The 11,303-nt window shown below is 37.6% G+C and overlaps 1 pseudogene; it reads left to right on the forward strand.

Annotated features, from left to right (window-relative positions):
• The first annotated feature begins 266 nt into the window (after positions 1–266).
• LOC102470585 (cytochrome c oxidase subunit 7A2, mitochondrial pseudogene) lies at positions 267–515 on the forward strand (annotated as a pseudogene).
• Positions 516–11,303: the final 10,788 nt, after the last annotated feature.

Raw genomic sequence — 11,303 nt, forward strand, 5'->3', positions numbered from 1 at the left:
TTTTCTTGCCAGTCACTAGATGCATGAGTGAAATACCTGTAACAACAAAGATTTTAACACAAGAAAAGCATAGGCATTCATCTCATAATTTTTACATGACATGAACGAGAGCTTTCAATAACGAAAATACAAGCAAACAGGGAAACCTGTGTACTTTCATGCTAAGTTTCATGAAGATTGGACAGATATGGGGTTCTGGTTCTGGTGTGGCAATTTTCACTCCTGCTGTTCGATTGTTGCGGTTGGTGGGCAGAAACTGAGACAAGATGATGCGGAATGTACTGGCTCTTTGACAGATTACCCAGAGGACCATAAATACTGCTTCACTCAGACATTTTGAAAAAGTTCCAGAGAAACTAAAGCTGTTTCAGGAGGATAATGAAATTTCTGTGCATCTTAAGATTGGAGTAGCTGATGCCCTCCTGTATAGAGCCACCATGCTTCTTAGAGTCGGTGGAACAGCATATGCCATTTATCAGCTGGCTACGGTTTCATTTCCCAAAAAGCAGGATTGACTTTGGTCATCCCAGCCGTACTTTCATTCAGTTTCATTCAGTTCTCTATGGACCAGTAATACGATAAATAACTGAGCTCTTCTCTGGGGACCAATATTTATTGACTTGTACTAACTGTCATCAATAAAGCAGTTTTTAGTAAAAAAAAAAAAAAAGATTGAATGGGTATGAAAAAATATGATTAGAGGACAAATACCATAATTTAATGGTAATGAACTGGGTGGTAACTTAAAAGGCTTGTTTGTGCAAATCTTTCTCTGAGATTGACTGATCTCAGAAATAAGGGTGTTCTATTGCTCTGGATTTAGGAAGAGCACCTCTGGAGTGAGGGTATGATGATCTAATTCAGAGTAAGTCAGTATGGATTTATGGCCTGTTTCAGAGAAGAAGGATATGGTGAGAGATGCTTTTTTGCTTCTAGTGCTTTCTCAAAAGGGCCACATTTTGGAGTAGTGTGTCCTGACCTTTTTAATGCTAATAGGAGTAGGTAGGCAACTTCACAGAAACAATCTTAGAAGAAAAGTTAAGGACAGCTGTTTTTTTTTTTTTTTTTTTTTCCAGAAATTATGCTTTAGATTAGATAAAATAGTTTAGATAAAATATTTTTGTGTGTAAATGTTTTCACTTTAGCATAATTTTAATGAAGAATGAAGTCAGCAAGATGAGTAAAGAGGACATCTTCCACTCTTATCTCTCCAAAACAAGAATTCTATACTCATCTAAAAAGTCTGCTCACTGAAGCAATTGGATTCAGTTAGGAGGTTGTGAAAACCCCATAGAACCCAAAACCTAGAAGGGTCATTTTGAGAGTGCAGACTTAAACCTAGAAACAGACTTGCCCATCATGCTTCTGGGATCAATTCTGGAAACGGCCCCATTCCCTGAAGAACTGTCTTATGGCTTCATTTAGCTTTGAGGCTACAATTGAAATTATCTGCCAAGAGGTCCAGGAGCAATCATGCCTGCTACTGTTTCTGCAGACAGACTCTCCTGTCTGCTCAACTCTGTCTTGGCAGTGAATCTAAAAGTTACCCTGCAACCTAGCTCCAGTCCCCCTCAGCTATGGTACCATGTTTGTATTGCTTGCCCAAGGACTTAGATGGAGATTTGTCTATCTAAGCCACTGGAACAGGCTTTCCCCTAACCCAAAGCTGATTCTGAGGGAGCACTGCCTTGGTTCCAGCACTTCTCTACCACAGTCAGAAAGTACTACCAGCATTATTCACAACCGCTAAGATGTGGAACCAACCCAAATGTCCACAAACTGGTGAATAGATTAATAAAGTGTTGCACTATGCTCTATGGAATACTACTCAGCCACCCCCCCCCAAAAAAAAAGACCCTGGCATTTGATAGAAAGTGGTTGGACATGGAGGAGCTATTGCTGAGTGAAGCAAGCCAGGATATGAAAGAAAGAAGGATATTGTATGTATTCACTTAATTTATGTCAACTATCCACACTTTATGATAAAGATAGAAATATTAGAGGGCATAAAAGCAATGAAAATAGTTAGTGATGATAGGACAGCATGGAATAAGGTGGGAGAAGAGAAGAGTATGGAGAAGGATAGCAAGCGAACAAATAGAGAGGCATGACATTAGTGGGACACAGATATGGTTTATAACCTGTTGATAATGACGTGTATAGTATTCTCAACTGGACTGATCTGAGAAGCATTTCATGTTGGGTAAAGTCTTTTTTCAAGAAAAATGATAGATAGTGATTGAATGTTTTAAAAAATTGAAATAATAGTAATAATAATATGGAAACAAATAATGAAAATCTATTGAATGATGATGGGGATTTTAATGTCTCTGTGTTGACTAATATGCATGGTATTCCTTCTGGAAAAAGAAATGCAATACACTGTAAAGTTATATGTGATTCAATGTAATATAAACAAGATTATGATAATAATAATTTTTTAGAAAGGATAAAAGCAGTGCCTCTTATGGTGACCCACACCTGCTGAGACAATCAAGAGGACATTGAAAACTCTTTGTCATCTTCAACATCCAGCCACCAAGGAAGCAACACCAGAAATGGGCCCATCTTTCAGGATTTTACAACATAAAATAAAGCATCATTGTCTTAAAACAAAGAAAATAAAAAGAGAAAACACTCATTTTATTATTGAGAAAGAAATCTGAGATTCATTCTTGGTATCAATGTATTTCTGACCTTCCACATTAATTCATCACATGGCACACTCATTTTATTATTTAAATATTTTTAATATTTCATTTCTACTGACCCTTGATGGAAAAGTTATTCAATTAAATGATGTATCTTTTTCCCGTTTCCATACTCTGAAGTTAAATTTTCTAGATCATGAGATTATGTGATTCTTCTGATTAAAGTCTTCCAGATGCTCTAAGAGATATAATTGAATGTTTTATTTTGGGCACTGTATTTTACTGCTGTGCTACTCTCTGGTCACCTTTTCTTCATTCTTAAAACATAGTTTTGCGGATATGGAATTCTTGGTTTACCTTTCAGCACATTAAACATATCATTCCATTACCTTTTAGCTTCCATAGTTTCAGATTCAAAATAAATTGTTAATCTTATTGAAGTTGACTTATTAATGTTGAATCACTTTTCTCTTGTTGCTGACAAGACTGTTTTTTAAACAATTTGACTGTGTGTCTCAGTGGAGATTTTTTTGTTTGTTTTTTCATGCTTGGACTTTACTGAGCCAAACTCTGGATGTATGCATTTGTTTTTCATCAAATTTGGAAAATTTTTAGCCATTCTCTCCTCAAGTAGTCTTTCTGCCCATATCAAGTAAATGTTAGTAAATCTGATAAAGTTCTGCATGTCTTTGAAAATATGTTCATTTTTCTTTATTCATTTACTGTTTCTCAGGCTAAGTAATTTCAATTGTCCAATTTTCAAGTTTGCTGATTCTTTTTTCTGCTTATTCAGACCTGCTATTGAACTCATCTAGTGAATGTTTTATGTCAATTATTATGCTTTTTACTTCTAGAATTTTCTTTTTTGAGAGCTTTGTGCTATAGGGCATGTGCACTCACCAGAAAGACAGAGACAAAGAGACAGAAAGTGAGAAATCAACTCCCAGGGGGGATGGCCATGCCACAATTTCCTCTCCTCCATTTTTCTCTCAGGATCTTGGGCATACACGTAAACGTGCCCGGTGTGAGTTTAAGCCACTGGGTCCTAGATTCAAACTGTGGTCAACTACATGGGAGTCCAGTGACACAGCCATTATGCCAACAGCTAGTCCCCAATTTTAGAATTTTCTATTTGGTTTTTTTTAAATTCATTCTTATTCCATTTATATTATTTTTTCAGGAAATATTCTCATATTTTCTTTGTACTTGTTTTTTTTTTTTTTTTTTTGGAGAGGTTTTTCGCTATAGGACGCGTGTGCTCACCAGACAGACAGAGAGAGACATAGAGACAGAAAGCGAGAAATCACCCCCGAGGGGGGATGGTCATGCCACAATCCCTTCTCCTCCATTCTCCTCTCGGGATCTTGGGCACGCATGCATACGCGCCCGGCGTGAGTTTTAAGCCACTGGGTCCGGGACGCGAACCGCGGTCGACTACGTGGGAGTCCAGCAACATAGCCATTATGCTAACTGCTGGTTCCCTTCTTTGTACTTCTTAAATCATGACTTCTGATGGTGGACATTGGTACAGATAAGGCACAGTGCTCCGTGAGGTTGATTCACATGGGAAGTTTTTGGAGTCACGTCAGGAGACCTCTATGAGTATGTTGGGTATATGCATTCCCACGGTCCACGTTTGACTGAGGTTAGGGTTGAAATCTAAGATTTACCCAATAACCAATCACCTTACCAGAAATTAGACACTTTTAACTATAATAACTTCTAAAAGCTATTAACACAATCTAGATAAATGATTCAAAAATGAGAACACATGAAGTAACAAGAAAATTAGGTCAAATGTACATATAAAACTAGATTGAAATATAGTATAAAAACAAGTGAAAATAGTGAACATGGTCAAATGTGCATTTGAACAAATATGCAAGCATGTTTATGAAAACTGGAGTCATAGTAACAATGAAAAACTTATTTATTTATTTATTTATTTATTTATTTATGAAGAGCTTTTTGCTATAGTGTACATGTGCTCTCCAGAAAAACAGAGAAAGACAGAAAGCAAGAAATTACCCCCAGAATGGATGGCCATGCCACAATCCCTTCTCCTTCATTCTCCTCTTGGGATCTTGGGCATGCATGCACACACACCCAACGTGAGTTTAAGCCACTGGATCCGGGACTCGAACCACGGACGACTACATGAGAGTCCAGCAACATAGCCATTACGCCAACTGTTGTTCCCTGAAAAAACATATTTAATTGCCAGAGGGTGTGTACACTCAATAGAGACAGAGATACAGAAAGAGAGAAGGAGAAATCACCCCCCTCCCCTTTATGAGGTGTGTTCATGCACAGCCTCTTACCTCAATTTCTCCATCTGGTTGAGATTTTAGACATGTACCCCAAGTGTCTAAACTGTTTTTCAAGTCCCCAGAGCCAGGATTTGAATTGCATTTGGCCATGTAGGGTCTGGCTCCCTTAAGCACCAGGCTTTAGAGCCAGGACCTCAAACCATATATTTTTTTTAATTAAATTTTATTTTAAATGTCATCAGGTGGATGGTGGTCAAGGTTTTAGATTACCACCTGGCTTATCACAGTTCAAGTCTTATACCCAGAAGCTTGAAAATCACACTGGGCACTTGTGTGTGCATACCCCACATTCTGAGAGGAGAACAAGGAAAAGGGATTGCAGCACAGCCGTGTTGCCTGAGAGGTGATTTCTTACTTTTCCCCTCATTATGTTTATCTCTCTCTGGCAAACACCTGTCTGGTGAGCACACGTGCCCTATAGCGAAAAACCTCTCCAAAAAAAGAAGTACAAAGAAAAATTTTTTAGGCAAAAACCTAAAAAAATAAAAAACTAACAACACCAAAATTATTTCTTAAATTATTGTTTCTGGGTTATATATATTGGATATATATCTTTGTGAGGTACAGTATGGTCTTTTGAAGCAAATATGCAGTGCATAATAATTAATCAACTTTGGGACCAGCAGTTGGCGTAATGACTATGTCACTGAACTCCCATGAAGTCGACCGTGGTTTGAATCCTGGACCTGATGGCTTGGACTCACGCCGGGAGTGTGTGCATGCGTGTCCAAGATTCTGAGAGGAGAATGGAGAAGGGATTGTGGCATGGACATCTCCCCTGGGGAGGTGATTTCTCACTTTCAGTCTCTCTGTCTCTCTCTGTTCTTCTGGCGAGTACACATGCACTATAGCAAAAACCTCTCCAAAAAAAAATAATAATAATCAACTTTATATGCATATTCATCTTCTTCAAAATTGAACATCCACATTATTTTGTGCACATTTGATGACAGTTCTATTCATCTATTTTTTTCGCAGTATGTATTAAATTGTCTCTATTTTTCACTTTGCTGTGGTACATCTTTCCATAGTATGTTCCTCTTATTTATATACGTTCTTGTGTCCATTAATTTTGGGTTGTTGGAAAAGCTATTATGTATTTTTCTATGTTTCTCTATGCAAAAATGTTGTGACTCTTCTGACGATGACCCAATATTTTTATCCCTCTCGGGGTCAGCAGATGACATGGTGATTAAGGTTCTAGACTCCCACATTGTCAACCATGGTTTGAGTCCAGGATCTGGCAATTTGCTTTCTCACTTTCCCTCTTTCTCTCTCTCCTTCTCTCTCTGGTAAGCACATATGTCCTATAGCAAATGAAATAATAATAATTAAATTAAATTAAACTAATTGTTCTCCTAAAAACCCATTTTTCTACCTCCCTCCTGCAGGTAGCTTCTGGTATCTACCATCACTCTCTCTGTTTCTATGCTTTCAATCTCTTTAGTTTCTACCGCACAGTGTCAATATTTTGTATGTAAAATAGAGACGCATTTGCCTTTCATATTCTGGCTTATTTCACTTAGTATTACATCTTCTACATTCATACATTTAGTATCAAATGGCTATACTTAGTTATTATTTATGGCTGAATAGTATTTTGTTGTGCCTTATGACTGAGTAGTTTCAGTTTTTCCCAATCCATTCATTAGTTGTTGGGTACTTAGACTGATGACATGCCTTATCTATTGTGAATTTTGCTGCAGTAAACAAGATGTACAAATGTCTCTCTGACTGAGCAGCTTTCATTCTTCGGGGTGTATTGCCAGTAGCAGGATTGCTGAGTCATACAGTAGTTTTATTCTTTCCACATTGTCTATACTAATTTACATTATCACCAGCAGTACTTGAAGGTTCTCCTTTCTTTGCAACTTTGCCAGCACTTATTATTATTATTTTATCATAGCCATTCTGATGGGTTATGTGGTTCCCCAACTTTTTTTTTATTTGCATTTCTCTTATGACAAAATATTTCGAAATTTTCATATACTCATTTTGCCATTCATATGTCTTTCTTTGTGTGTTTTTTTCAGTTCACAACAAATAATAAAAAATGTATATTGAAACTAGCTCTGTGGTCTGGTGGTTAAGGCAGCTAGATCTGACAGGGCCAATCACATAGCTTAAAAGCTGGAGATTGTGTCTGAGAGACACTCTGTGCCCAGGAGTGGCATACCCAACGTCCCAGAAGGAGGAGAGATGGAGAAGATATTGTGGCGTGACTAGTCCCCATAGGGGGTGCTTTCTCCTTTCTCTCTCTCTCTCCCTCTCTCTCTATTTGTTTCTCTGTCTCTCTCTAGTAAGCACATGTACTCTCTAGCATAAACAGTATTTTCTAAAAGATGTGCATATATATTTTAAAAGAAAGGTATTAGAGGAAACAAGTTTAAAAATTGAAGCTATGAAGACAAATTAGTTGTTGGCTAAGTTTAAGTTTTAATTGTATGTGATACAGATTTTTATTAATTACGGAATAGGCTGATTTCACTTATCATTAATTTAAGTATGGGCCTACCTACACATTCACAAGCCTATTTTCTTTAGGATTATATACAATTTTATCAGATTTTGATTTTTCATCATCACTATGAAAGATGCTTGAAGGAAGTAGATGTGGTCAAAGCCTAGGAAAGGTGAATCTTCCTGGGAGAGAACAGCAGTTTACATCAGTAAGCAAAGCACGAGTGTAAATAATGTAGAGTTTATTAATATCATTGAGTTGTTTTTCAGTTCACACCAGGAAGCCAGGGTTTAATTTTCCTTTTTCACGATGACATTTTATTTTTCGGGCTAAATTTGTCATGTTTTCCCTTTTGACTTTCAGGATTTTAAGTGATGTACATAATCATCAGATGAGTCAGGCTCACCTAGTTTTGGTGGCTTTTGATGTGGCTATAATTTAGGGCTTTGGATCTCTGGTTTGTAGTGCATGGTCATCTTGCCTTATGGTGTGTGTATCTGTAAGGTTGGTCAAGGTCATTTGTGAAGGACAGTCTATGTGAATTAATTTTCCAGATTTCCTTTTTGCAGACACAATCCATCCTGGAATTGTTACATTGGAATGAAATATTGTGATGGCCTAGAAGTTCACACTTCTGCAGATACAGATGACAGAAAAAAGTAATTCCTTTGAAGCTAGGTGTTCTTTAAGTGTTGGCCTTTAATGGGCCTTTTTATGACAATTTGTATGATCTTGTTCTAAGCCCCGCAGTCAGTTGCAATGCAGCCCACATGTACATCAAATATTTGTAAGAGTCTCATGAAAATTGCTGAACACTTTATTCCTCCTAATACGACTTATACCTGAGGCTCCCAGATTCTTGTTTGTGACCCAAACAAAATGCCCTGAACCCTGTTGTGCTTATTTCCTCAGTGACCACACAACTTCAAGATGCAGCTGATTACACAGAGCAATAATTCTTCAACTCTCACATGTATCATAATCACAGAGCCATAAACACAGACTGCTGGACTTCACTCCTAATGTTTCTTATTAGCTAGTCTGTGAGGGTTCATAGTCTGAAGCCAAAGCATGTCCTGCACAACTGAGAAAAGGCCCTGAGAGCAGTACCAGGAAGTTCCTGTTCTCTCTGGTGATTATCCATGCTTTGTTTCTCATGCTATAAAAATCCTTTGTCTTTGTTCTCACATTTCTTTAGTATTTTCTGTGGAGTCTCATGAGTCCACTCAGTTATATAATTGGCTCTATAAATTACTGTAGTTGTCTGCATGTAAAATTATATCAGAACTTCATGGCTTAAAATGATAATAAACATATTCTGGTTGCCAGTTTCAGAGGGTGAGGAATTCCGGAAAGGCTTAAATGGGGATTTCTCTCATGAGGTTGCAATTGGGATAACAGTAGAGGTGACAGTTGTTGAAAGACTTCTTGAGGGTTGTTCTTGAAGTGGTTCATTCACATGTTCAAAGTTCATTCTTGTTGGTTAAGGCCTCTGTTCTTCACTGAGGGGAATTTCTGATCAGACTGCTGAGTGTCTTCACAACATGGCAGAGCATTTCAAAAGATCAATGCAGAAACTGCAATGGCTCTTACAATATAGCCTTTGTTATCACACAGTATCACTTCTACTAGATTCTATTGGTTATCTAAGTTAGCTTTACTTAATGTGGTAGGACATGAACACTAAAAAGATTATAGGGTGCCATCTTGGGTGCTATCAACATGTCCCACAATCATTTTATACTCACAACAATTGAATGTTTATGTCTTCCTTAACTTTGTAGACTAAAATCTTAATCTCTTTAGAGATGGTATTAGAAATGGAAATGATGAGGGTAGTACCCTCATGAATGGGATGAGAGAACTTATAAAATAAGCCCAGGGGAGCTTGAATGCCCATCCCACTGTGTGAGGTTTCAATAAGAAGATATCCATATGTGAAAAAGGAGCTGCCACTAGAAAACAAATATCTTGGACTTCCCTACCTCCAGATCAAAAAAATGGATTTTTTCTTGCTTATAGACTACTCAACTAATGGAATTTTTGTTATGCAGCTTGAATGGACTAAGACACTTTTGAGCAAAAAGTCACACATTTGTCAAAGAACTGTGATTCCTTTTAGTGATGAAGTAGTCTTAAAAACCAGAATTCAAGTGATAGAATACATCAATGGGTGGTGACATTTGGACTATATTAAAGCATAGAGGAGAAAACATATATATTTTGACATAATGTGTTAAAGGCATGACTCCATATTGATGTTTAAAATATAAGTTTCTTTTATTTTGTTGTGGGGAAATAATTCCTCATTTCTTAACTTTTTAATTTTGAACTAACTTTAAATTTAAAGAAAATTTACAAAATAAGTATACTCAGTCCTCTATGTCCAGGTTCTGCATCTGGAGATTCAACTAAATGTGGATCAAAAATATTTTCAAGGGGCTGGCAGGTGGCATGGTGGCTAAAGGCGCTGCATTCTCACATGGCTGACCATGGTTTGCATCCTGGACCTGGTGGCTTGCTCTCTCTCTCTCTCTCTCCCTCTGTCCCTCTATGGTCAAATTGAAATAAACAAATTAATAAATAAAGTTAAAAATAAAATAATTAAAAAAAAACTGGTGGCTTAAAACTCACGCTGGGCATGTGTGCGTGCGTGCCCAAGATCCCGAGAGGAGAATGGAGGAGAAGGGATTGTGACATGACCATTCCCCCTGGGGGGTGATTTCTCACTTTCTGTCTCTCTGTCTCTCTCTGTCTGGTGAGCGCACGCGCCTTATAGCGAAAACTTCTCCAAATAAATAAATAAATAAAAATTTTTAAAAAATAACAATTCTTTAAAAAAATTTTTTTAAAGGACTGGTAGGTGGCATTGTGTGGTTAAAATGGCGAACTACCACATGGTCTACCATGGTTTGAGTCCCAGAACTGGCAGCTTGAAAATCACTCTGGGCCACATGTGTGTTCATTCTGAAAATCTTGAGAGGAGACTGGACAGTCTCCCTGGGAAATGACTTCTGAGCTTTCATTTTCTGTCACTCTCTGTCTCTCTCTGGCAAGCACATGCACTCTATGGCAAAAATCTAAATAAGTTATTTAATTAAATATAAAAACAATATGGGGCTGACAGGCAGCGTGGTGGTTAAAGCACTGAACTCCCATATGGCCAAGCATTGTTTTAGGCCCAGACCCAGCGGCTTGAAATCCATGTACACATGCATGTCCAAAATCCCAAGATGAGAATGGAGGAGAAGGGATTGCAGCATGGCCATCACCACCACCCAGGGGGTGATTTCTTGCTTTCTGCCTCTGTCTCTTTCTTTCTCTCTGGTGTTCATACTTGCCCTGTAGCAAAAATTTTGTGTGGGGGGGGAAGGGACAATACAACATAAAAAAACAATGCAAATAAAAATTCATATAACCATTATTTATATAGCACTTGCATTGTAATAACTGTTATATGCAATCTAAAGGTAATTTAGGGACCATCGGATGGCATAATGATTATGTCTCCGGATTTCCACATAGTTGACCACAATTCAAGTCCTGGTCCTAGAGGCCAAAATCTCATGCCGGGCACCTGTGCATGCATGCCCAAGATCCCCAGAGGAGAATGAAGAAGAGATTGTTGTGTGACCATCCTCCTTGGGGTGTGATTTCTCACTTTCTGTCTCTTTGGTGAGCACATTTGACCTACAGCTAAAATCTCTCTTAAAAAATAAAAAGATAATTTAATGTTTATAGGAAATTTGTATAATTATTATGCCATTTATATAAGATCTTGAGCATCAGAGGATTTTGGATTTTCATTTTTCAAGGGAGGATATGAAACTAATATTTTCTCTTTTTCTAGAGGTTTCTTTT

The sequence above is a fragment of the Tupaia chinensis genome, unplaced genomic scaffold, assembly GCF_000334495.1.
Source record: "Tupaia chinensis unplaced genomic scaffold, TupChi_1.0 Scaffold144690_1, whole genome shotgun sequence".
Lineage (NCBI taxonomy): Eukaryota > Metazoa > Chordata > Mammalia > Scandentia > Tupaiidae > Tupaia > Tupaia belangeri.